Here is a 24193-nt window from a genome sequence, read left to right as displayed (position 1 = left end):
TTTAGCAAGTCGTTTTAAAGAGCCTTTTCTGCAACTTATTACCGCGAACCGCTGACCAGACAATGAAGTCATTGGTGGTGAAATTCATGTTATATATCTCTTTAGATAGTGTGTTTTCAAGGACGACATTACTGAGCTTTTTAATAAAGGGATCTCGCATTGTTTCGCGTAGACAAGCTTATCTCAGCGGCATAGCGCACTTCAGGTTTTAGTAGTAAAAATGTGTTCGGTGTTTACACCACGATTTTTAGGCCTGATTATTCTGGCAAATAAATCTCAGCAGTTCAGCAGTTACGAAAATTGCCCGCAATATTAACAACTAGCGGTGATACCAGGCGATGCCTGGGTGGGCCACAATACTAATGACACCAATTGGCATCACACCTGTTCGGGTAATTCTTAGGATAATTAGGTAGTTCACCTTGATGTTGTACACGAGTAAGAACTCCCGCGCACTGTCAAGACAAAGGCTCCTCCAAGAGGTTTGTGGTACTGGACAAAGCAGGAAGTCGTGTTTAATTAGGACTCTCGCAAAATAAATTGTATCTAGATAGTGCGCTCAAACGACTACTTAACCACGGGTAGTGTTATCTCAGTAAATATCAAGTCGCAGTTTTACGATAAATTGCGGTTCTGGTACAGGGTGACGCATGGTCACATAAACTCCCAACAGATGGCGTGGGCTATGCTAACGCGGGAATAATTACTTCATTCCATCTACAAAGAGGTGTCAGTTAAATGTTTTCGCTCGCGTCCCTAAACACGTGTAAAAACAAAATCCTGAAATTGGCTCTGGACAACTATCTAGTCAGCATTTGCTAGAAAAAACAAAATGGATATACTAACGAGCTGTTTAAAGATTGTGTAATTTGTCAATACACATAAATTTCTCATAAACATGACTGCCACTATTAGGTGGGTGTTATGAAAATCTGAAACACTACTGAGATACCTGCGTAAGTTACCTGTATCGACCAAAATATCTTACACCTGGAATGTCCTGTGAAAATAATTAACTCACAAAAAACAATTTCAAGGCTCTTCACTGGCTCCCGCGTGTAATTTTTAAAATTTTGACCGATATTTAGCTCCTACGCTATAACTAGAATTTTCTTGTGAAAGTGGAAGCTTTTTAAAAGAGAAGATTAGATAGGCGTTCATATCAACACACCTCTTGAGCTCGTCATGCGTGCAGGGCAGAATTCTTAACAGTAGTTTTTTTGTATTTGTATTAGTACCATTTATTAGGCAAAGCCAATTGGAGATATCAATCAGTCAAACGTTTATTGAACGATCTTTGAGAACTGCCATTTTGTTCTGAATATTCGGAATCAACCCAACAGTGCTCGTTAGGGGAAAACCGTAAAACAACTCTTTAGATATTTGTAAGGGCTACACATATCAATAAAACAAACTTGTGTATTGTGAAGGGTAAAAAAAAATAGTGACGAGTTTATGAAAACGCAATATCCTATTTTTCCTTGCCTGATAAGAGTACAATTTTAGGAAATTCCAGCTTAGCCATGACACGAATGTACTGCCGAAAGTTTTAGTCTCCAGGTGTAGCAGATGGGTACGGCGTTGACGAATGAGTGAATCAGTCAGTGACGCAAGCGATTCTCTTTATAAATATAGATAGAGACACGCGGGTATCCTCAGGGAGGGCATCCGCATTGGACCGCTTGTTGTGCCTCTCACCAGCGATGTGGCTCTTTCCCTCAATATCAGGCATACTTTTGCAGCGCTACGTTTTCAATGTCCTCCAGATTTTACAAATTTCCAGTTTTTGTTTGAATGAGCAATGAAGGAAAAATGCATTTTCGTTCATTTAAAGGATTACCTCGTTAGAATCATGCTGACACCACTTTGAACGTAAACTTTGCTCAACTAGGCTGTAAAATTAGGAAAAAAACCGCCATCTCCACGAAGTGAATGCTAACGCGTGGGGTGAAGCTGCAATGCTTATACAGTCGAACACGGATATATCGAACTCCAAGGGGATCATAAAATAGTTCGATATATCGATAATTCGAAATATGAAATATGCCTATCTGAAGCGTATCTGAAAACTCCGCACATCAATCAGAGCTTTTCAAAGTCGCTACAAGCGGTACCTTACGGATTTGTTCCCCACAGCCCTGTAAATTCAAAGCCACACCGCTACGATAACGACAATTTACCACAAAAAACAAAATCTGTAAGCTTCGCTTGCTTCTTTTTCTGCGTTATAAGTTCACAAATCCAGTCTTCCGCTTTTCCGTGACCATGGGTCCGAAACGTGGGCCGTGGACAAAAATACGTAATATGCCACATGGGTCCCCCTGCGCGATCAACCACTGAAAACCGCTCGAGCATGCAGGAAACATGCCAGAAACCGAACGCGGCAGGAGAAGTCGCCGTCATCATCACATCCACCGCATCAGGAGAAGAGCACTTGCAGGGGCAATTGGGGCGCAGCGTTCGATATATCGAATGTGCCAGTGACCGGGAGTTCGATACACGTGTACAACAGCGCTATACTTTTGCATGGTATTTCCAAGGGGATGTTCAGACAGTTCGATAAAAACAATAATTGGATATATCCGTGTTCGATATATCCGTGTACGACTGTAGGTAAAACCGTGTAACAATCGCCCACACATCATAAAAAGACTCGACACGTTATTATAGGGGTGATTGTATATACACTGATATACGACGTTTATTATTTACATATCGATTGTATATATATATATATATATATATATATATATATATATATATATATATATATATATATATATATATGTAGCGTATGAGAAAATGGGAAATGAGGTGCTCCGTGAAATAATACAGACAAAAAAACTTCATACTCCTCACTAACCAGCGCACTAACCAGCGATGTGCTGGTCAGTGCGGCTATCCCTTCGTCATGGGGGATGGTAGTGTAAAGGGGAGATACGTCAAGGGTTACTATGTACGAGTCCAGGACGCTGGGAATGTGCCTTATTAGTTTGTCCACAAACCCTGATAAGGGTTCGGTGATTGTGCCAATGCCGGATATGGTTAGCGGCCCTTGTCTTAGAACTAAATTCATTTGAATTCAACGATGAGTACTTTCGGCAAGTTAGTGGAACCGCCATGGGAACCAAGATGGCACCAAGCTACGCCAATCTGTTTATGGGGAAGTTAGAGGCCACATTCCTGTCTGAATCCCACTTAAAACCCCTCCTGTACAAAAGGTACATTGACGATATCTTTTTTATTTGGACCTACAACGAGGATGAGCTCCTCCACTTCATCGACTGTTACAATTCTGCACACCCGAACATCAATTTTACTCACACCTACTCTCAAGAGAGCATAAACTTCCTGGATGTGACCGTGACAATTGAAGACGGTGAACTCACGACAAAGCTGTATCGGAAGCCAACAGATCGCCAGCAATATCTACGTTACCAAAGCGATCACCCACATCACTGTAAGAATAGCATTCCTTATAGCCAGGCCCACCGTTTCAAACGAATCTGCTCAAAATCGGAAGATTTCACTACCAACGCCAAAAATTTAAAAACCATGCTGGAGGGGCAGGGGTACCCAGCGCGTGTAACTGATGACGCCATAAAAAAGGCCGAAGCACTCAACCGCGTGGACCTAATTGCGAACCGTCCCCCACAATGCGACCTACAACGAACAGACCTATGCTTAACGTACAGCACCAACTTTCCTAACGTAAAAAACATCTTGAAGCGGCACTACAACATTATCGAACAAAGTGAACGCCTCAAACGGGCGTTTCCGTCCGTTCCAGGCATCGTCTACCGACGATCCCGGAACCTCAAAGACACACTCGTGAACGCAAGGACAAATTCATTGTCCGCGCATAATGAATGCCGGCCATGCCTGAAACCGCGGTGCCTTGTCTGCAAGGCAATGCAACAGACAAGTACTGCTCAAAGCTCCAACTCAGAGTACTCTTTAAAAATTCGCGGGAACATGACGTGCGACACTTCCAATGTGATTTATTTGATTGAATGCAATGTGTGTCGAATGCAATATATAGGGCAAACAGGGACCTCTTTCAGGCTCCGGTTCAATAATCACAAAGCGCACGCCAAAACGCGCCCGACCCTGCCCCTCTCCAGACACCTCAGCCTTCCAGATCATTCTTTTGATAAACTAAGCGTCACGCTCTTAGAGACGGGGTTCAGGTCAAACCGGGAACGAGAACAACGTGAATCATACGTCATATACCGATTCAATACAATCAAAAAAGGTATAAATGAGGACCCAGGCACACTTGCAGCGATTAAAATATTGTCATCTACCTAACCGTATCAGTGGCGCTGTGGGTGTAGCCGGAGCCGGACTCTCGAAATCACATGCACGTGAGCGTTTGTTCAGTGGATTTTTCCCACATTGCTGATGTCTTTCCGTTTTTGTTTTCATTTGTATTCCTTCTCTCCTTTTCCGCTCTTCGTGTTCACTCCTATCCTTTTTTTTCTTAATTCTCTCTTTTATAATATTGTGTTATAACTTTGGAAACCTTTTCTAAATCTCCGTCACAGTCTTACAATTAAGTAATGTTGCTTAGTGTCGGTGCTGTTTCAGCAATAACTTCTGTTTACCTTCTCCCCAAAACACGTGTTCGAAAATTGGTTGGGGGATTTACACGTTTGGATATGCCGCATAACCCGGAAGATAAGCAATACAATTCTGGGGTCTGCGTTATTACTCGAACGCACATATCTTTGCCGCTGTTATAACCAGTCCGCTGTTACCCCCGCGGACTGGTTACATTTTTGACTGCTTGCAAATCTATTTTTCCCTCCCTTGCACCTACAGTCTCTTCTAAGCCCGGCTACCGAACCATCGGGGTTAATTTTCTCCGTTTCCCCCCCCCCCCCCATCCCGTTGAGCAGCTTGCGTTCTGGTTTGGCTGTTTCCCCCCAACCCCCATCCCCCACTCAGCGGAGGGGAGACACCGACGACGCACGGGTTGTCGCTGAACTGCAAAGTGGCAGCTCTTAACAAAGACCTGAAAACTCGACCTAGCGCACCGTTCTCGGAAGGCGTCCGTCCGGCGAGGGAACGGAGGAATGGTGGCGGACCGTTTCCTTCTGCACGACCACAAAACGTCCTTTAATTGTCTCAGCTCTGGGAACGGGCCCATAAACGGGCTGTAAAATGCCTTGTTCGCACTTTCCGAACATATGGCGGGACACTCGCTTTCAATCAACGGAAACGCGATCCCTCGGAGCGTCTGGGCGTTAGCATGGTGACGGCTAGCGGCGGAAGATATATTGCCTTCTCTCCTTTGTTCTACAACCCCACTTTCGGACGCTGTTGAGCTTTTCGCGTTTCCGCCGCCACTCGAATTCCTGTTCAGTGCTCTTTCATCTCCCTTTCTGCCTCGTTTTTTTTTCTCCAACTATCTTGGCGTCTCCCTCTTCGTTGATCATTTTTTGTTCATTCTTCCAATAAGGAAGATTCCCGCTTCGTGTTTGTGTTGTTCACGTATGTTTGTGTGTAGTATCGTTGGCCATTCGTAAACCCGCTTTCCACTTTCGACATATATGCTCTCTTCCGAAACGACCGAAGCCATCATTCCTGTAGAAGACTTGTCTCGAAGTCGAAACGTCGAAATAAACCCTCCGCTGTTGCTGTTACCGAGGTTTCTTACTTTGTGTTCACCACGCCTTCGGCCCCATCGCCAGCATGCCAGTATATATATATATATATATATATATATATATATATATATATATATATATATATATATATATATATATATATATATATATATATATATATATATATATATATATATACACACAAGATGTAATCATTTACATATCGATGCCGCGGTGTTGGACCGGAGCACGTGCTGTAGATGGCCATGAAAGTCATGCTAATCGCGAGCTATTCGCGCTTAAATTAGGGCACTTTCTTTTTTTATCAGTGAGAATGGTGGGAGAAACAGCGGAGTTAACGAAAGCACACTTAAACATAGAAGTACCGATGCGTACTGCCGTTCGCACTGCACGCACTATGGTTCGTTTAGATGCACAGCACTGAGGGTCTTTGGGGTTTCCCTCACGACACTTGCCGGTTGACGCAAGCGACGGTGTCTTACGTGACCATATTTGTCAACCGTGCCTCCCGTTTTACGAAACGTATATTTGCTCCACGAACAAAAACCAGCCAGGTTTATATACGGTCGCAAACAAACCCAAGGCAGAAAACGGCTTCCGCGGTTTCGTGGCGCCACCTAGGTTGAATAACAGAAAGCTAGTCTCCGCGCCCATGGCCTCCGTGTTCATCCCGCGCTCGTTTCGCTCCGGCCGTCCCAATCGGCCGGAGAGAGCGTAAGTTGAAAAGGAGGCCTGGCGGCGTCTTCCGCCGCACCGCGGCGCTCGCCATCTATGCATCAATAATTCCGCGGCAGCTTGGCGCAAGGGAGGAAACGTGCATTTTCGGAGCTTGCTGTCAAATTGAGTCCAGTAACCGCTTTAAAATGACAAGTACAAGACAATAACCTACAAATTTATTATAGTTAGCTTAAAATTATGAGGAGCGCAATTATGAGGAGCAGCAATCATACCAGTGAAGCGCAGTCGCTTCTGGCACTCTCTGCTGCGGTTTCGCGGCTCTATTTTGATTTTTTGAGATGTCGATGTGTATTTACACGCGGTTCCCTTGAAAAACTGCTCATGTCCTCACCCAACATTATTTACCAGAGTGGCGACTTGCATAAGCACCGGTCGTATAAATGCCATACTAAGAGTGTTTCTGATTTCTATGCATGTCGCGATAGACTTGTTGCTGCGGCTTTTTAAGGCTTTTAGAAAATCGTAAGAAATGTCCGACACAAACCACCGGTGATACATTCAGACACCCCCGCCCATTCCAATTCAGTGCCAGTCAGTATTTGCGAGGTTTTAGTAAGCACTTTTTGAACTAATATAGCGCATTTGCGCGACAGTAAGAAAAGCTATTCATGTTAAGAATAAACTACATGATACATCGTAGCATATAAAGATGCGGAATTATCGCGGGATGTGTGACTTATTTTTTTTTTGTGTTTACAACTGAAAATCCTTTTTGCTTTTATACCTGTGGCTGCAGATGGCTGAGCTAGATTGGTGGTTCTATATAAATTCAACAAATAAATGTGCTAACTCCGCTTTTTTTTTATTTTGTAAAATCACTTTGAAAATATTTTTTTATTTCTGTTGACTTTTGTATTTCCAAGTTCCATTCCATTGATTACCTCCATTTACGCTATTTTTAATATATTAAACTTCTTATTATGCGAACTAATCACTTCTATGCAAAGGCAGCGGTGTACACGGTTGGTCGTTCTCACAATATTTCTGTGCGTGTTTCCGTAGTTCTTTTCAGTGCTTATTTTATTTTTGTGTTGCTTTTTTGGTGTGTGAAGCCGCATTTTTTTGTAAGCTAGGTTCTGTAAACATTTTCTGCTTTCAGGTTTTTTTAAGATTCCCTACGATTAATCATCTCCGTTCACACTATTATAACGATTCATTACACATGTTATCTCCGCCAATCACACACTTTTTGCGGAAAGGCAGGGCGTTACACTTTGGTCAGTTTTCATGGTTTCTTTATTCCTGCTTCCGTCGTTATTTTTTGTCAGAGCTTTTTATTAAATTCTTCACTTTGCGCGGGAGATGTATAGAACTGGTATTTTTGAATTCGTAAGTTCACTTGTATAATTGCGTACAAGGTGTGGTATTTTTTGTTTTTAGATTCCGTTCGATCAATTATCTCTATTTGCGGTATTATGCATTTCTGTGCAAATGCAGCGCGTTACAAGGTTATAAATAGCCTTTTCGCGAAATATTTTATTCGCGTATTTGTCACTATTTTCGCTGCTCCTTTATTTTTGTTTCTTTTGTGGAGGAGCTGTAGAAGATTTATATTTTTGAATTTGTTAATATCATTTCTATATTTCTTATTTTTCTCCGTTATGTATTGTTGTTCTTTTTCTAAATTACGTTCTACTAAGTATTTTTATCCACGCTTTGTAGCGATCAATTATATTTACTCCGCAAATTTACATTTCTGTGGAAATGCAGGGCTGCACATTTGGTATTCGTACGTGGGGTGCTCGACGGTTGTGCATACGTTCGCTCAAAGAATTATCCAACAAAGATAGGCTGCTCTTTTTCCAAAGGCCTGATTGAATAAAACGTATATTGCAATTATATCTTGGCTTTCGCTCCGCGGAAGCCAAGATATAATTGGGAGCTGTGGTGGGGTCGCTTTATGAATCAATTAAGATCGGGGGGCTCGACCTGCAAGGGCGAAGGTCTGTGAGTCGAAGGTGTCGAGTTCTTGCCTGTTCCAATGAACGACACATCTATTACAGATGTTCTGTGTAAGAATCTTCGGCAGGAGCTGAGCAGAAGTGCGTCCAATAAACTCGCAAATACACTCGTGCCAAGACCAGAAACACTGCAGCGTTGACATGCCGCGAAATACCGCACAAACAGCGGCTCGACGGGCTGAACGATGCATTCGATGCATAGGTGTGCACTGGCGCCTGGCGGTGCGCGGGGGAACTAGTGCGCTTACAAATTTTGGCTTTGGCGCGCGGCGCTTGGGACGGCCGGAGCAAACCGCGTGCATGGTTATATCGGAGGCCATGCCGCGCCACACCAAGTTTAGCGGAAGGACCAGCTCTTAGTATGTAATTGCAAACGTATTTCAAACACACGTTTCAGCGTGAGAATGAATATTTTAAATAAATTGAATAATTTCGCAGTTAATTAGGCATCTTTTGCTGCCGGAAAAGTGGGGGGGGGAACCATAAAAATAAAATCTTTCGAATAAAACAAACGTGTTTTGTCTTCATGGCCCCTTCAAGCTGGACAATAAAACAGTACTAAAACGCGCGGAAGCAATAATTGCTGCGTTTTCACTTCTTGATGCATTCTACTCGACTTGGAAATCACGATTGTCTCATATGTGGCCGCGACAAGTGTTTGGAGTGTGCGCAATGTAAGGAAATGGCATTTCGTTCTTCAGTTCGGATCACACTAAATAATAGGTAGGAGAGTGCCTACGGGTAGCATTTACATTTAACGTAGCTTTCATAGATACATATAGAGACCAGTATTGGCTGGTGAATAATATTGTGAGGCTGATACGCGGTTTAGAGTCGCAATATAAAAAAAGAAGAAAATGGCATGTTTTGAGTTTACCCTCTATGCGAGTGAAATCATGGCGTCGTTCGCATTTCATTCACGTGCCCTTTCACTTTCAAGCTTAGATATGAACAAATGACTATTGGAGTCACGGCTAGACCCTATTTTAGAGCATTTAAAGCAAAATGCGCAGTTTAAACACCGGCCGCAAAACAATGTCACTAAGGCATTATGTGGAGGAGATCGGCAAACGATCTGCCGCCACACGTCTACGATAACGGGAATTGAAGTGAACGAAATGAAAGTGAGAAATGTGATGGTATCATTTTATCTGGTCTCCCTCGTACTTACGGAGTAACTCTGGTTATTATTATTGTTATTACTCCCAGATTTCCTAGTTACATACCTAACAAATTAGCTGCCGCTTGCAATCCATGGTAATCATGGAATATGATATGAGCAGGCTTCTTGTGAACCGTTTTGAAAATTTATGGCAAGGCAATGAAGAGCGTCATGAGCGTCTTCAGGCTTGCAAAAAAATAACTTACGGAACCATTCGAATATAGCTGTTAATGCTGCCAAGAGGACTCACCGGCTCTTCATGTAAGTTTTACTGTTCTTGTAGCCCTGTTCCATGTTATTGCCTTTTTTGCTTAACACTCCATCGTACCATTCTTGAAAGTCAATTGCAATAAAGTTTTCATAAGAATTCCGCACCAACTTGTTCTTTCAACTGAGTATACGAGCAAAATCTGAACTTATCCTAATATTGCTCAAATTCTCCGCATAACTCTTAATTACTTGTCGCTTTAGATTTACCCTTGCTGACATGTGAAACATGTCATTTAATAGTTTTCACAGCACTGCATTTAGGTCCGGTTCCAAACTTTTCTTTTTGTCCCTCAAATTCTCCTTAGGTGGATTCAGCTCATTTCGAAAAAAAAAAACGCCTGAAATAGCTATCAAGTCCAGGATTCATATGGCGGTGCTTTAGAATATTTGGGAGTGGAGAAGAGAGGTGGCACTGGCCCAAAAAAATTCGGGGGGAGGGGGGGCGGCGGGCCTCTCGGGCCTCTCCTCTGGATACGTCCTTGATTCATGGAGCGGCAGGCATATGAAATAGTGCACAAAATTGGGGATTATTTCGCACCAAATATCTGTTCACAGTAGGAAAGAAAGAACGTTGTAACATAATGCTGGCTTGGAGGCAGCTTCAGGAACTTTGTAACAGTGGCCAGGAGAAACAATGTTATCGGCTCCAGATCTGAAAGACAGATAGCCGAATCGTAGTCACAATAAAGGTGCGCCTTTTTGAACTTTTTATATGTATTATTGAGCTCTTAGAAATGAGTTCTGTCAGTACCTTTATAACGCATAAAAAAATGACCTCTACTCTGGTAGCCACTTCAAAAAAGGAGTGTTACACAGGTCTTCGCTGCACGATAGACAGTTTTTGCAAGGATTTAGGATCACTTTTAACTAAAGAAAGTGATACACTGGTGCAGCCAATCATAGCGGCAAAGGAAATGCGGTTGCGGGGGTCAGAACAGTTTCTGGGGAATCTCTTGTAGCAGAAAAGCGTAAATATTCAGATTGAATGCCTATGGGTTAGCAGTCGGATGGACATGAAGCTTGGAGAAAAGTCGTAAAATGCTTATCCTTCACATATCCGCAAAAATTTCAACAGTACATTTCCGGACAGAGCCTTTCAATACACGTGCAAAAACCGAGAAAGGCGCTGACATTGTGCAAGTTTAGTTTTATGCATTTTTAGGCGGGTGACTAAGAAAAGTGCACATTGTTTAGTTTCGTAGACGATTACCATTAATTCCCGGTCTGATATGCAAAAGTACCTATTCGACATTAAGAGACAACTACGCAGTGTTTTCATGTTGAGAAAAAAAAATAAAGCCGTTCCACTCAACGTGAAAGCTGTCGTAAATGCAGAGCAGTACCCGCCGCGGTGGCTCAGTGGCTAAGGCGTTGCGCTGCTGAGCACGAGGTCGCGGGTTCGATTCCCGGCCGCGGCGGCCGCTTTTCTGATGGAGGCGGAAAGCAAAAACGCCCGTGTGTACGAGATTTCGGCGCACGTTAAAGATCCCCAGGTGGTCAAAATTAATCCGGAGCCCTCCACTACGGCGCGCCTTATCGCCTGCGTTGCGTCGGCGCGTTAAACCCCCACAATCAATCAATCAAATGCAGAGCAGTGATTCGCCATAACGGCCTGTGGCACCGTCATCCGCTTACTGCTACTACCCATCACGCTCTTCGCCTCCCTGTCTCACTTCTCTCTTGATGAATTGAACGGAGGTTTGTCCAAAGCAATTCAAATTTCCCGCCTTCGCAGTGCTCGCGCGCCCCCTGCCTGGAACGAACAGCGCGAGCGGTTCTCGCACGTGCCGGCACCTTACTGCGCAGTCCACAACGCATTGTTTTTGGCGGTCCTATCTCCCCGCGAGGGGGACTCGAGTAATTGCGTCGCATAGGGGGTGGGTGTATTGCGTTAACGTTTAGTGCTTGGGGAGTTGGTGGTAGTGAATGCGTTGTATCAGCAGCTTCTTGACGTAGTTTGAATGAGTCAAGGATATAAGGCGCGTTCGTAGCCTCCCATTCTGTGTCGGCTTTGTGGCGCAGTGGGTAGAGCACCATGTACATTGCGTTCCGCCCGCAGGGTCGAGGGATCGAAACCAGGTGCCGGATAGTATTTTTTTTTATATAGTGTAGGGGGAGGGGTGCGGACAAAAAACAACGACGGTGCGGACTACGACGGACGTCAACGCGGGTGACATCGTGAGTTACTGAAATGCTCTGCATTTCAAAATTGCTTTGAAAATGAAACAATAAATAAATGCCGATGTTAAATATTTCAGTTGGTACACAAGCAAGGATAGGGAGAGTTTGTCAAGTATGGTAGTTTTGTTGAGTAGGTATATTGATGTAATCTGTCGGCCTCCTTAATATTCGCGAGAAGTATGACTGCAGGTTCATAGCAGTCAGGGTTTGAGCATGTAATGATCGTGTGTGGAAGCCAGAGTTTGGGGGAATGTAGAAACCACGGTAATATTTTGTTACAGGGTTGATCGTTTACTACTCATGTCAGGCAAATGCAACATTTGTGTTCTGTGCCACCGCCACCGGCCTTCGAGGCATCATCTGATATATTTGAAATCTCTGCTGCTCAAAAGGTGGGCTGCTGGTTGCTTAAGGCACAGCCATTAATGGTTTATGTTCGCCCTCTATTTCTACGAACACGTACGGGAACTCGGACATAATCATCTAACAGCCTTGGCGCTTCAAAAGATCTCCTTGTCTTCGCCTCCTGAATTTTCACAAATGTACCCGTCAAATTCCTATGGCATTTTTATGCTTTTTTCGCGTACGTTCGCACGAGTATCTTGCATTTTTGCTTGCATAAAGCAAATGGCCGCTGCGCCTGGTGCAATCCAAGGCATGTCTCAAGGATAATAAATACACATAGCCCTTCTCTGCATCGCGTAAGTAATGAATCAAGACGTCGCGTTGAAAGTTAAAAGTTGGCGTCCGAATTGTCAGTTGAGTGTTTGCGTGGAAGTGTTGCACTTTGAAATCTCTAACATGTCGTTCCGTGTGGGCAGTAAAGCTTAACACACGTGGCTATGATAAATCGGTGTATAAAGGTCACCGTGACGCACCCGAGGAGATGTAAACAATAAGCTTTGTTCGGCCTACTACGCATGAAAGGAGACACATTTTGCGCAGATACACGTTGCGGGGCGAATAACGACGTAGAAACTCAGTTTGGGGAACATATAGCATGAAGGCGTTCGTATACTTATAAATATGAAGATAAACATCACGAGAAAGAAAACGTGCTCGATAACCACAAAAAATGCCAAAAGGTTCTGTTTTGCATTGAAAACAATGAAAAAACGGAAAACAAAAGGGCAACTGAAATCGTAAGCGTTTGAGCGCACTTGAATATTTCCGAATTTTTTTCGGAGAGAAGTGCAGCGCACAAAATGTGTGTGTTTATATTACTCCAAAAAATGAAAATAAAAAGCCGCAGAAAGACGCCATTCATTGAGCAGTATTTTCCATAACCCTATTAGCGAATGCTCGAGAATGTTGTTAATGAATGTGGCTGTAGTATTAGCGCCGTTACGCCGGCGTACTAGGCAGTGTTCGAAAAAAAAGCCCCTGGAAAATTAACTTTGAGGTATTTGGTGTCATGGGTATAGACAGATGATACTAGAAGATAGCTGAGACGTAAAAAATTCGTCCACCAGCTAACGCTTCCGCGTTCCCTAGAAGTAATAAGCTTATGGAAGTATCGATTAGGCGTGTGAATGATATTTGTTCGGGAGATCATTCTACTTAACGGTTTTTTGGGTAGCACACACAAGCGCTCTTGGATGGGCTAGATGTCTTAATAGTAACAAAGACCAGCTGTCTTAGTAGAAACTATGCCGTATAAAGTATTCGTTGTTTAGACATGGCTAATGGCCACAGATCGGCAAACTCACTCATGAGTGCACTCACACACCCCCCTCACCATTCACGAGTGAGTAGTGGGTGAGCCTCACCGTAGTTTTGGCCTGGTGAGTGCGAGTTCGAGTGAGTGCGAAAGCCACTCGCGGTGAACCCCACTCACCACTCGCGAGTGCGAGTTGCACTTGCGGCGAGCCCTGCTCACCACTCGCGAGTGCGAGTTCCACTCGCGGTGAGTCCCACTCACCAATCGCGAGTGCGAGTTCAATTCGCGGCGAGCTCCACTCACCACTCATGAATGGCGAGTCAACGCGCGCTTTTTGCGCGATGTGCGGGGCTTACTGCGGTGAGCATCACTCGCTGTTGGCATTCATCGCAGAAGCCGCTTGCTGTGGCAATTGCTGCTGGCGATATCCATTCGTACGCACAGCCACTAGTTAATGGAACGACTGCCTTTAGCTTCGGGAATATGTGGCTACTGCCCTTTATAATTAAGGCACCGTGGAACCAACTCTCCAGTGACCTGCTTATTGAGGAATACGATTTCGATGGACGCCTGACGCCATAATGCGCTGATGCTCTCACTGTCATGACTCATTGAGGGGCTGTTGCGCGCACTCTCGCCGAATGATGATTCTGGATCGCAGCGTTTTGTGTTGGAATTAGTGTCGGTAACGTCGCAACGAAGCGGTTGCACTTCCCTACCGCTGAACTCTCCGATGGAGGCATTAGGAAGCACCGTGGTCTAGTGCCGTCGAATTTCGTGTACATAATTGGCCCGCTTGCTGCAGCTGTCAAATGGCCGGCTGTTCTGAAGCGCAAATTGTGAGTGCCCGTAATCGTTTGAAAAGTTATCGTAGATTTTTACAGATTCGCGTATCAGGATGGCGAAACGGTTCGGATAAGCGAGTTGCGTGTTGTGGAAGAAGCAGCTCATTTTGGAGGCCTTGGCGTATTAAACGTATCAGTATTTGTCGTTACTTGTTACGGCGGCGCTCTGTTCTGATACTTGCTTACACGCGGACTTGGCGTCACAAATCCTTCTCCAGCGGTTACGGTGAGTACCTTGAAAACTTCACCGCTGCAGTTTTATTGCAAACTTCACTAAAATGTTTACGTTTCGTTATGTTGCGTGAATGTCGCATTGACTCATATACGCCGATGTGCGCAGCTTTCGCAAGCAAACTAAGTAAGCTCGCATTAGCATCACCTCACATAGTATTTGTCATGATGACTCGCCGACTGCACCCCCCCCCCCCCGTTTAGTTCCCTGTCTCCCTCTGAAATTTGTGTATCCGTTCGTGCAGATTCACAAGAATCGTAGGTTATGTCTGACTCATCATTCGCCTTACCGAATCGCGGAGTTCGAATCGTTACTGTTGCGCGCATTTGGTGAAATATATATTTCATATCTTCAGATCGCGAAAGTTAAGATACTCGCTGTTCGCGCTGCTCTGTTGTTATCGACCGTCATTTAGCATTACGCTTGTGAATTTGCCCGCCCAAGTTGAAATTGGGACCTGGGCTCCCGCATTTCGCTTTTAGATGCGACGCTCAGAGCATCTCTTGTCGGCGGCCCTGCCCTTCCTGCGTGCGTCCGCTGTTGTCCGCGTGCGTCCGTTGTCCGCAGCCACTCTCCCGCTCTCCTCTCCGATAGCGAACACTCTCTCGCGAGGGACATTGATTGGATTTGATTGGATTCGATTGGATTGGCTTGGCTTGGATTGGATTGGATTTGGATTGGATTGGATTAAAGTGGATTGTGTTGGATTGTGTTGCGTCATAGCCGCGGCATACGCACTGGCGCCGGCGCGTGCCCAGGTGAGACCGTGTGCGGCCCAGCGCGCTCTCACTCCGCCGGTGGGCGGCGCTGCGCGCGGTGCTGCGCATGTGCAGTACTCTCGCTCTCCGCGGTTTCCTCTACTTTGGGCGCGCTGCGCATATACAGTGCCTAGAATATAACCGGTGTGCCGCTCTCCGGCAGCCTTTCGGTCGACGGTTGCTCTCCGCTTGCGCTTGAACCCCCCTAAGCGTCCAATCACACCAGGGTTCCCGCGAGAGGAGGTGGGCGTAATTTTTTTCATTCTGCCCGTTCACGGTCGCCAACCAGCTAGTTATGAAGGCGAAATTGCTTCTGCTGCTTTATTTTCGTATTTAGCGTTGTGGTCAGCCCAAACACTGCTGTCTTCGTCATGCTTGCTGCGCTGATTCGATGAAAATGGGTTCGCAGTCTAGTGTTCCTCATATTTTGTGCCCCGTTTGTAGATCGTCATCCGCGTACCGATGGCGTAGGGGCACTGTGACCCATGAGTGGTGTGATGAATAGTAAGCGTTCTCAGAAGTTGGGTAGCGTAATTTGTGAGTGGGTGAGTGAGTGAATGAGTTGGTGCGTGCGTGCGTGTGCGTGTTCACGTGAGTGCGTCTGCATGCGTGCGCGCGTGTGCGTGTTCACGTGAGTGCGTCTGCATGCGTCCGCGCGTGCGTCCGAGTTCGTATGTGTATGCGTGCGCGCGCGTGTTCAAGTACGTTGGTTTGTGTGTGTGTGCGTGCATGTGCGTTTGTGCGCGTGTGCGGGTGTATGTGTTCGTGTGTATTGCGTGCGTGTTCGTGCTTCTGTGCGTGCGTGCGTGTGCATGCGTGCGCTTGTGTGCGGGCGAGCGTGCGCGCGCGTGCGTACGTGTGCGTGTGTGTGTCCGATGACTTATTCTCTCCGTTATTTCGTATAAACTTTCGACGTGAACTTGTCTCAGTGCCCGTTGCGGGTGCATGGCGGTGTAGTTTATGATCAAGCTGAGGTTTTGCTCTGCGGGAGGCTGGGAGGGCGACGAGGAGGGAGGCGGGCGCAAGGCAACTCGTCCCCATGAGGACGCCCGTGCTAAAGTCAGGCGGCACCGTTTTGGCGCGGCCACGCGGCACCGCCTCTCTCCCTCGCCTTGCCTCTGCCAAGCACTCAAGGCCAAGCGCCCCAATAGCCTTCCTCTACCTTGCTTGCCGTTTTCAATCTTTTCGTGGCGGTGTTTTGCAGGACGCTCTCGCTATGCGCCCATTTCACCTAGGATTACTCTTGAAATAAACCGTTTAGAGTGTTATCCAGAGAAAATTGACTGCGCAATTTTAGTAGCGCGGATAGCGCGCTTCGAGATAGGAATATTTGTGCATGCTAGCCAGTATTTTTACAGAAAGCAACAGGTTTTCTAAGCTTTTCTTCCGAACTTCACTATTTATTTTATCTTTGTCACCGCTGTCAAAATTTTCAGTGTTTCTTTTCTTTTGTAGAATCTGAGCGAAATAGTAATAAAAAGCGAAATAATAAAAAGATATGAATGGCTTCAGGTAAATCAGCGAGAATTTGTTCATTTTGTAAAAGAGTCCAGCGACGATTACCACTTTGAAAGTGACATATGAAGTCATGTGCTTATAATACCCGAATACATACTTAGAAAAGAGGGAGACCCCATTCCTGAGAAAGGTAAATTTTAGCTCAAACCAGTAAGTACTTCGTGCCCGAAAATATTTGTACGTGCGTGTGAGTGGAGGAAGCGAGTGGTGATTGCGAGTGAGTATGAGTGGCCATTGCAAGTGGTGAGTGCGAGTGCGAAGGAGTGTAAGTGGCGAATGCGAGTGGTGAGCGTGAGCGCTAGCGAGTGTGAGTGGTGGGGATAAGTGGTGAGCATGAGCGTGAGTGCGAGTTGTGACGACAAGTGGTGAGCGTGAGCGCGAGTGAGTGCGAGTGGTGAGGCGAATGGCGAGCGTGGGCGGGATTGAGTTTGAGTGGTGAGGGCGGAGTGGCGAGCGTGAGGGCGATTGAGTGCGAATGGTGACGACGAGTGGTGAGCGTGAACGGGAGTGAGTTCGAGTAGGGAGGCCCGAGGGGCGAGCTTGAGTGCGAGTGAGTGCGAGTGGTAGGGCGGAGGGGTAAGCGTGAGCGCGAGTGAGTGCGAGTGGTTCGGACGAGTGGAGAGCGTGAGCTGGAGTGAGTGAGAGCGGTGAGGGTGGAGGGGTGAGCGTGAGTGCGAGTGAGGGCGAGTTGTGAGAGCGGAGTAGTGAGCGTGAACGTGAGTGAGTGCGAGTGGTGGGGGCGAGTGGCCAGCATAAGCGCGAGTGAGTGTGAGTAGTAAAGGCGGACGGGCGAGCGTGAGTGCGAGTGAGTGCGCGTGGTAAGGGCGGAGTGGCGAGTGCGAGTGCTAGTGAGTGCGTTAGGATAAATATATTTTTTTGAATGAGTGTGAGTGAGTGGCATCTAGTTTTGCCGAGATATGCTACTGGCAAGAAGTATATAACCTAATTTGGCTGCTACAACAACTCAGTGCATTGGTAATGCACTTCTCTTGGTTGGTTGGTGCATCACTCTTTGGTTGGTACAGCACAGAAACAGGTGCATGCAGTGAATGCGTGAACACTATGGCGTTGTAGTTAGGTACATGCATAATTGCCATTTTTAAAGATCAAGCCAAGTCCTTTTAACTAGACAGGCGCGAAGAAATCCGGGCGGCTGCTAGGCAGTCTAAGTCAGTAATTCACCGGTCAAATTGTTTTGAAATGTTGTTATTTTTGCGCCATAACTCCCTTCTTCAACCTGTTAAGTGGTTTAGTTTACGTGGAGCCACAGAAGGCACTTTTGAGAATAAACTGTGGATACTTTGCGCCTTCCGGTTCGGGCTATGTTTTATCGCCTCCATCACTGTTTTTACACCTTTAGCAGCGCAGGTGTTCGAGCCTATGATATATGCGTAAAGGCCCTACCACATGCAGCGTTCTTTCCCTGTTTTCACGCGTCGACGTCGGCCTGCGTCGTCACGCGTGGGCTGGAGTCGCCAAAAATGTATGGCGGCGTGTGCAGAAGCCCGAGCAGCGCCTACGTTCGCCAGATATCGGCGTCGATGCAGCGCAAGAAAGCATCAAAAAGCCTGCGGCAGCGGCCTTGTTTTATGTCCTTCTCGTGGTTTGAGTTCATTTCTTTCTGCAGAAAACAATGAATTTCGTTTTAACTAGTGATAATCGGTTGCCTTAAAACAAATTGCAAAGTATTTTTGTTCGAAACCGCTCACGACTTTATGGCTTATAGAACTTTTATCGGGGAGATAGATCAGGGATTTGCGATATCTTTTTGTGAGTTAAATAAGAAAACTCTGGTTACATCGCTTGTAGTATTAGCATGGAGGGGCTTGTCTTCAAGAACGGTGCGTGACGAGCAAGCGTTATCAACACTATAATGCTAGTGACGGATTCTATTCCATTCGTGGCTACCATGCCTTGAGTAGGGGTGACCGGGCATGAGCGGTAGCTGTTCTTGACTAAAATAAGGAAGCTGTGGTTACATCGCTTGTAGTACTAGCATAGTTGTTATCGGCTCCAAGACTTCTGCGTAGGAAACAAGCATTACCGCTGCTGAGACCTCTCAAATACGACCAAAAGAAAACACACCGCACAATATTTGCTGGCAGCCTAGGTAAGCGAATAGAATACTTGGACCCCGCGTCGCCTTCTGCCGTTGCTGAGTGGTAGGGCGCTTGGGTGCTGGGGTTTTGTTTTGAAAGTCCATGGTTGGAATCTTGCAAAACCTCGCTGTGTTTTGCCTACAGTGTAGACAAAACCCTTTGTCTACAGTGTAGCAAAGGGTTCCAGGGTACGTAACCTTTTAACAGACGAAGGGCCTTCGACGGTAACGTCAGTATTAACGCGGCGCTGAAATTAGCTTTGCTTACACATTGAATTCATGAAGCTGCAGTCGGTAGGAGGTAAAGAAGAATCAAGTCGGAGGTAAAGAAGTTATGCGGTGGGCGTCTTCGCGTATCATGTTATCTTATTTTGTTCAAATTTAACGGTAATGACTTGGAATACACTTCTCAGCACCGCAATATTTGCCCGCACAAACACTTAGCAATGAATAAAGACTCCCAAGTTATTTTTTCTGGTAAAGCTATAGGGTCATGATAACTGCAGTTCAACAACTGACAATAACTGTTTATAATTGCCTTCAACAGAATGGCATGGTAATACAAACGTGTCCAGCAACGCATGCCGACGCAGCTGCTGGCGCATGAGTTCACCGGTCTCATGCGGTTGGTCGGCCTCTCCTGCGTGACCGGGCGTTGCCGCCGAACGACGCCGATGCTCGCGTGACGCGTGATTTCGCGTCCATGTAGCTAACGCTTGATTGACCAAGCGTAGGATGGGGGCTTTTTAAATTAAATGCGAAGAAAACCCTGAATTTTACAAAGGCTTTTGATTGCCATTCTGCTAATGTCATTCACAGATAAGAGTCGGTGTGCTGAGTGTGTGATCCTTCTCAAAAAAGGGTATGTTTCTAGTTAAAAGCAGGTGACAAATTTTCTCGGTAAAATACTTCCGCTATTGCGGAAACTTTGACGCGCAGAAAAAACGGCTTGTTGGTAGCATCTGCCTAGGGAATGAAAAAGACACCTGTAAGAAAGACAAGGATAAGAGCTAATGACGCAATACATTTAATTGAATGCAGTATGAAGATAGACTACGGTACAGACACAACTGAAGAAACACACAGAATATTAGGAAATCAGATCAGCATTTTGCCCGGTTGGTATTTGACTCAGTACCAAAACAAGTTCTTTTTAAAACGCCACCTCCGTTATTTTGAAGGCTATAGCATCAAGGAACTATAGTCGAACCATCCAAAATCTGCTTTTGCGCCTCTGCCGACTCCACAGTGTCGCGCGTGCACAAGGTTTATTTCTTTTTTGCGTTATAGAGTACTGGTGTTTTAGGTGGGGCAGGGGAGACATTTAAGCGTTAAAAATCAGAACCATATGCACTTTGTACTTCAGGGAAGAGGGCATTGACATGGTTTTGCTTACCGGCCACCGAACCGCTCGAAGAAGGACAGCGAATGCACTTTGTCCCTAAGACTGTAATGGGGAACGCTGTACTCATTTATAAGCATGGTAGGTCATTGACCGCGCCTTTTATAACCACACTACTATCGACACAATCCAACACTTTTCAACATAACAAAGAGCAGAATATTTTTTGGGACAGCGTGAGAATGGACGCCGACAAGGCGTAAGAGGACTTTGCTTTACCCTATTAGCGTCCTCTTTGGCGCTGCCCAGTTATAAATCACCAACACACACAGCCCTATACTTTCCAAAACAGTGCGCACGAAATCAGCTCCTTGTAGTCTACACTGTCTGCACCACATAAACAAATGGCCTTCAGGGATGGCGTCTGTGAGGTTAAAGGTGAACCGCCACACGAATAAGTGGTATCTTAGCGTTACTGCTGTGCGAAATCGCGGATACAAGCGAGTGTAAACTTACACAAAAGATACTTCCACCTCGCGAAAAAATCGTGATATTGCACGCTTTTTCTGTTTGTATCACTGCGTTTTTTCTGTTACTCTTCAATCTGGTTACCTATTTGCACGGCCTAAACGCTTTATTCCTCAAAGTATAATAGAGGGTGAAATAAATGCCTTTTTGATGGGTTTTAAAACTTCTGAACGATTACCTCGAATAATAGTGATGGAAGAATGCGGAAAATATTCTGAGAAAGATTTGAAGCTACACCGTTTAAATGACCGTACGAACGCACATCTAAACATTCCGGGCCTCAGGTTTTTATACACATCTCAAAAGTGAGCTTTTCGGTTAAAATGTTTTAGATGATTGAAAACCTTATACGTGAGAATATATCAGGAAACGAAAACGCGCTGACGATTGGCATAAAACTCGAGAGTTATTATCCACTAAGCATGTATTTTTCTTCACACGTACATGTCGCTTGTCGTTGTTACGTTGTGGATGAAAATATTTCCGGATACAACTACACCCTCAGAATATGGTGTATGTAAACGTTTCAGAATGTCTTGCACACAAATCAGTTCACAATTGTGCAGAAAAAAACCTCTGGTTTAAATATTTATTCGCTGAACATGCGCTGTCTATGGTCATATAAGGACGCTGAACTGGTACTGCACAGGTGCTCTTTTTGTTAAAGATAGCAAAATATTTCTGAGGAGCTATTGCGTACAAAGAAAAACGTATGAAGCGTTAAAGGGTCCCAAAAAATGAAAGTTGGGAACAACATATAAACCAATTAAAAATATTTCATATTGTAAATCAATCTAAGTACGACGAAACGCTAAACTGCACGAACGTAACGTCAATATGAGAAAATGGGCTTAGAATTGAGACTTTTAGACGGTTAAAATGACCATTTGTTCTCGAAAGTGCTTGGAACACCTGGCTGATGTGCTGAAACATCGGCAGGAGGAAAGCTCTGCATAACATGTTTCGTTTCTCCTGGCTGGAACTAACGCCCATAAAAACATAATGAACTAGCCCGTGCTGCCCTACACTAAGAAAGGCGTTTTTGGTATTTTTTAGTAGATAAAAGGTTAGGAAAATCTAGTACCGACATTTTTATGGCGGCAATACCGCACTACAGGAGCAACTCACACACTAGTCATACCAATTTGGAACTAACATTACCTCAACGCTCTGTTAAAACAATGGTGATAAAGTGCTGGTAATATTCTACTAGCTAATAAATCAACATCAGGGAGCCATGTTCGAGGGCATGTTGAGAACCTTCAGCTTATTTTTCCTAGAAAAGTTGAATAAGGTGCCGGTTAGGACGCCAAAAGTGGTGACAACGTCGTTGTAATGTTTGAAGTCTGGGTTTTTGAAGTTTCGATGCGAAATATTTTGTAACTAAGAAATAATTACCTTCCGATACATTTTATTAGGCGTAATTAGTAATCACAGTTGCCCAGTTAGCTAGTCTATCAAATAAGTGATACATTGTTTTGCGTTGCATGATGTTGTTTCTTACATGATTTGTTATAAACACCTACTGGTCTGCTAGGTACTCACATAGCCTACGTAGTGCGCATTTAAAAATAGGTTACTGCAACAAAATGGAGTGGCGGAAGCCATTATGGAATGGAAAGCGGATTGAGTGCCTATTGTGAGCTGTACAACGGACGGGAACGCTGGGTATAACTCTTATAATGCTTAGTCATACGGTAGCCACAAAATGTTAACAATAGGAACGCTTCCGGACAACTCTTTTTACTGTACTTCAATGCCCTGAGAAGGGTTGAAGTGACATTTTACTTGTTTAGTAATAAGTATGTTTAAGAGGGTGACTCAGAAGTGTTCACTTTGTTTATACTCGTGTAGTCGACATGTTGTGCTGGTATTTGTACGAAATTTAAAATAAGATATGTGACCATAAATAGAACTGCGCCGTTCGTTTGTATTAGAATAGGTCCTGCAAGTGACACATTATACACGACTGTTTCAAATGGCCTGTGTAAAGTTCAAACGAATGACGTTTTATGTCACAACAGATGACGCAGATCATAGGATAGTCTTGGGCATTCAGGAATTATTGGTCATGCCTTTCGAACGAAAAGGATAATTCTTCCCCATCGTATCTGCAACGGAAAAAATTATCGATGACACTGCTGGCATTATGGGCAGCATTTCAGGTAAGCTTGAGTAAAAACTGCTGCATGGCCTTAATGGTTTTTTTGCTGCCAAGAAGGATTTTTCAGCAATATTTGTACTTTATTTTCACAAGCGGCCTCATTCAGTTATAGTGGTGCGTCATGAAACATAGATCTGAAAATGTATTGAGTATCAGAAAACTCAAGCTGTTGGTTTGTGCACCTTCCTGACAAATCCTTCTTTTTTTGCACCACTCAAGGAATAAACTGCTTTGTTGCTCAATTCTACTTGCTCGCCCCAAATTGTAAAGCTAACACAGCTAGCGGCCATTGGGTAATTAAATATAAATGAATATTTCTTAACGCCACTATTGAAAAACGAATCAGTGCTGTTGACGCTCATTACATTTGTTTATTTTATTAAATTTATTAATTCATTCGCGATGCTTTCCAACAGTGGTGTGCCTTCCCGGGTGTTGAACTGGGTTCATGAATATAAGGCATACGAACAGAGAATGTATAAGGAAGGGTCGTAAACCAGAAACGGGTAAAAACTTAGTGCGTAGATATATAAAAAATGTAGTGTGATCATACAAGGCACGAATATTTTCTGAACAGCAAGATCGTCGGTGGTTGTGCGTAGAGTATGCACTATTGAACACATACAAGCATAAGCAAGGTGGCGCTTTTAGTTTAGAAACAAGAACATTTGGAAAAGTGCAGGCGCGACCTCTCTACAACATGCGCAATTAGAATAGAAAAATGTTCATGGGCCGCCTAAATATACCCATGTCAGTGCAAAAAAAAAAATGTCGATCGAAGGTAAAGCAAACCCTTAAATGCATGTTTTCCGCGGCTAGCTGGTGCCAGGCTCAGTGCTCTGTCAACATGAAAGCCGCCCTGCAGCCGCAGTGCTGTGCTTAGCACTCGATGGTAAACAGAGCTCACAAGCCAACAGCAGTCAAACCTAGAAGGAATATATTAAAAAAAAATAACCGATCACGCCGAGAGTGCCTAACAGGTAGCTTATCCAGATTGAGAACCTGGGGAAGCCTGCAATCCCTACATTTGCTCACTGGTGAGTACCGATGAAATAGGGTTCCACTGAAGCGTTTCTGCATTCTTCCTAGTAGAAGGCAAGACG

The 24193-nt window shown here is 44.8% G+C and overlaps 1 protein-coding gene across 6 annotated transcripts in view; it reads left to right on the top strand.

Annotated features, from left to right (window-relative positions):
* LOC144142233 (uncharacterized) overlaps positions 1 to 24193 on the top strand; it is a 153683-nt gene that overhangs the window by 17020 nt on the left and 112470 nt on the right. For all 6 annotated transcript variants that reach the window (XR_013316907.1, XR_013316906.1, XR_013316908.1 and 3 more), the window contains one exon: positions 22951 to 23091. The gene's annotated coding sequence lies outside the window, so the exon portion shown is untranslated. The remainder of the gene's footprint in view (positions 1 to 22950; positions 23092 to 24193) is intronic.

This window comes from Haemaphysalis longicornis, unplaced genomic scaffold (genome assembly GCF_048455015.1).
Source record: "Haemaphysalis longicornis isolate Haplotype H1 unplaced genomic scaffold, Haemaphysalis longicornis Haplotype H1 scaffold_6, whole genome shotgun sequence".
In the NCBI taxonomy this organism is placed as follows: domain Eukaryota; kingdom Metazoa; phylum Arthropoda; class Arachnida; order Ixodida; family Ixodidae; genus Haemaphysalis; species Haemaphysalis longicornis.
Note: the sequence above shows the minus strand (reverse complement) of the source record. Positions and strands in the feature narration are given on the sequence as shown.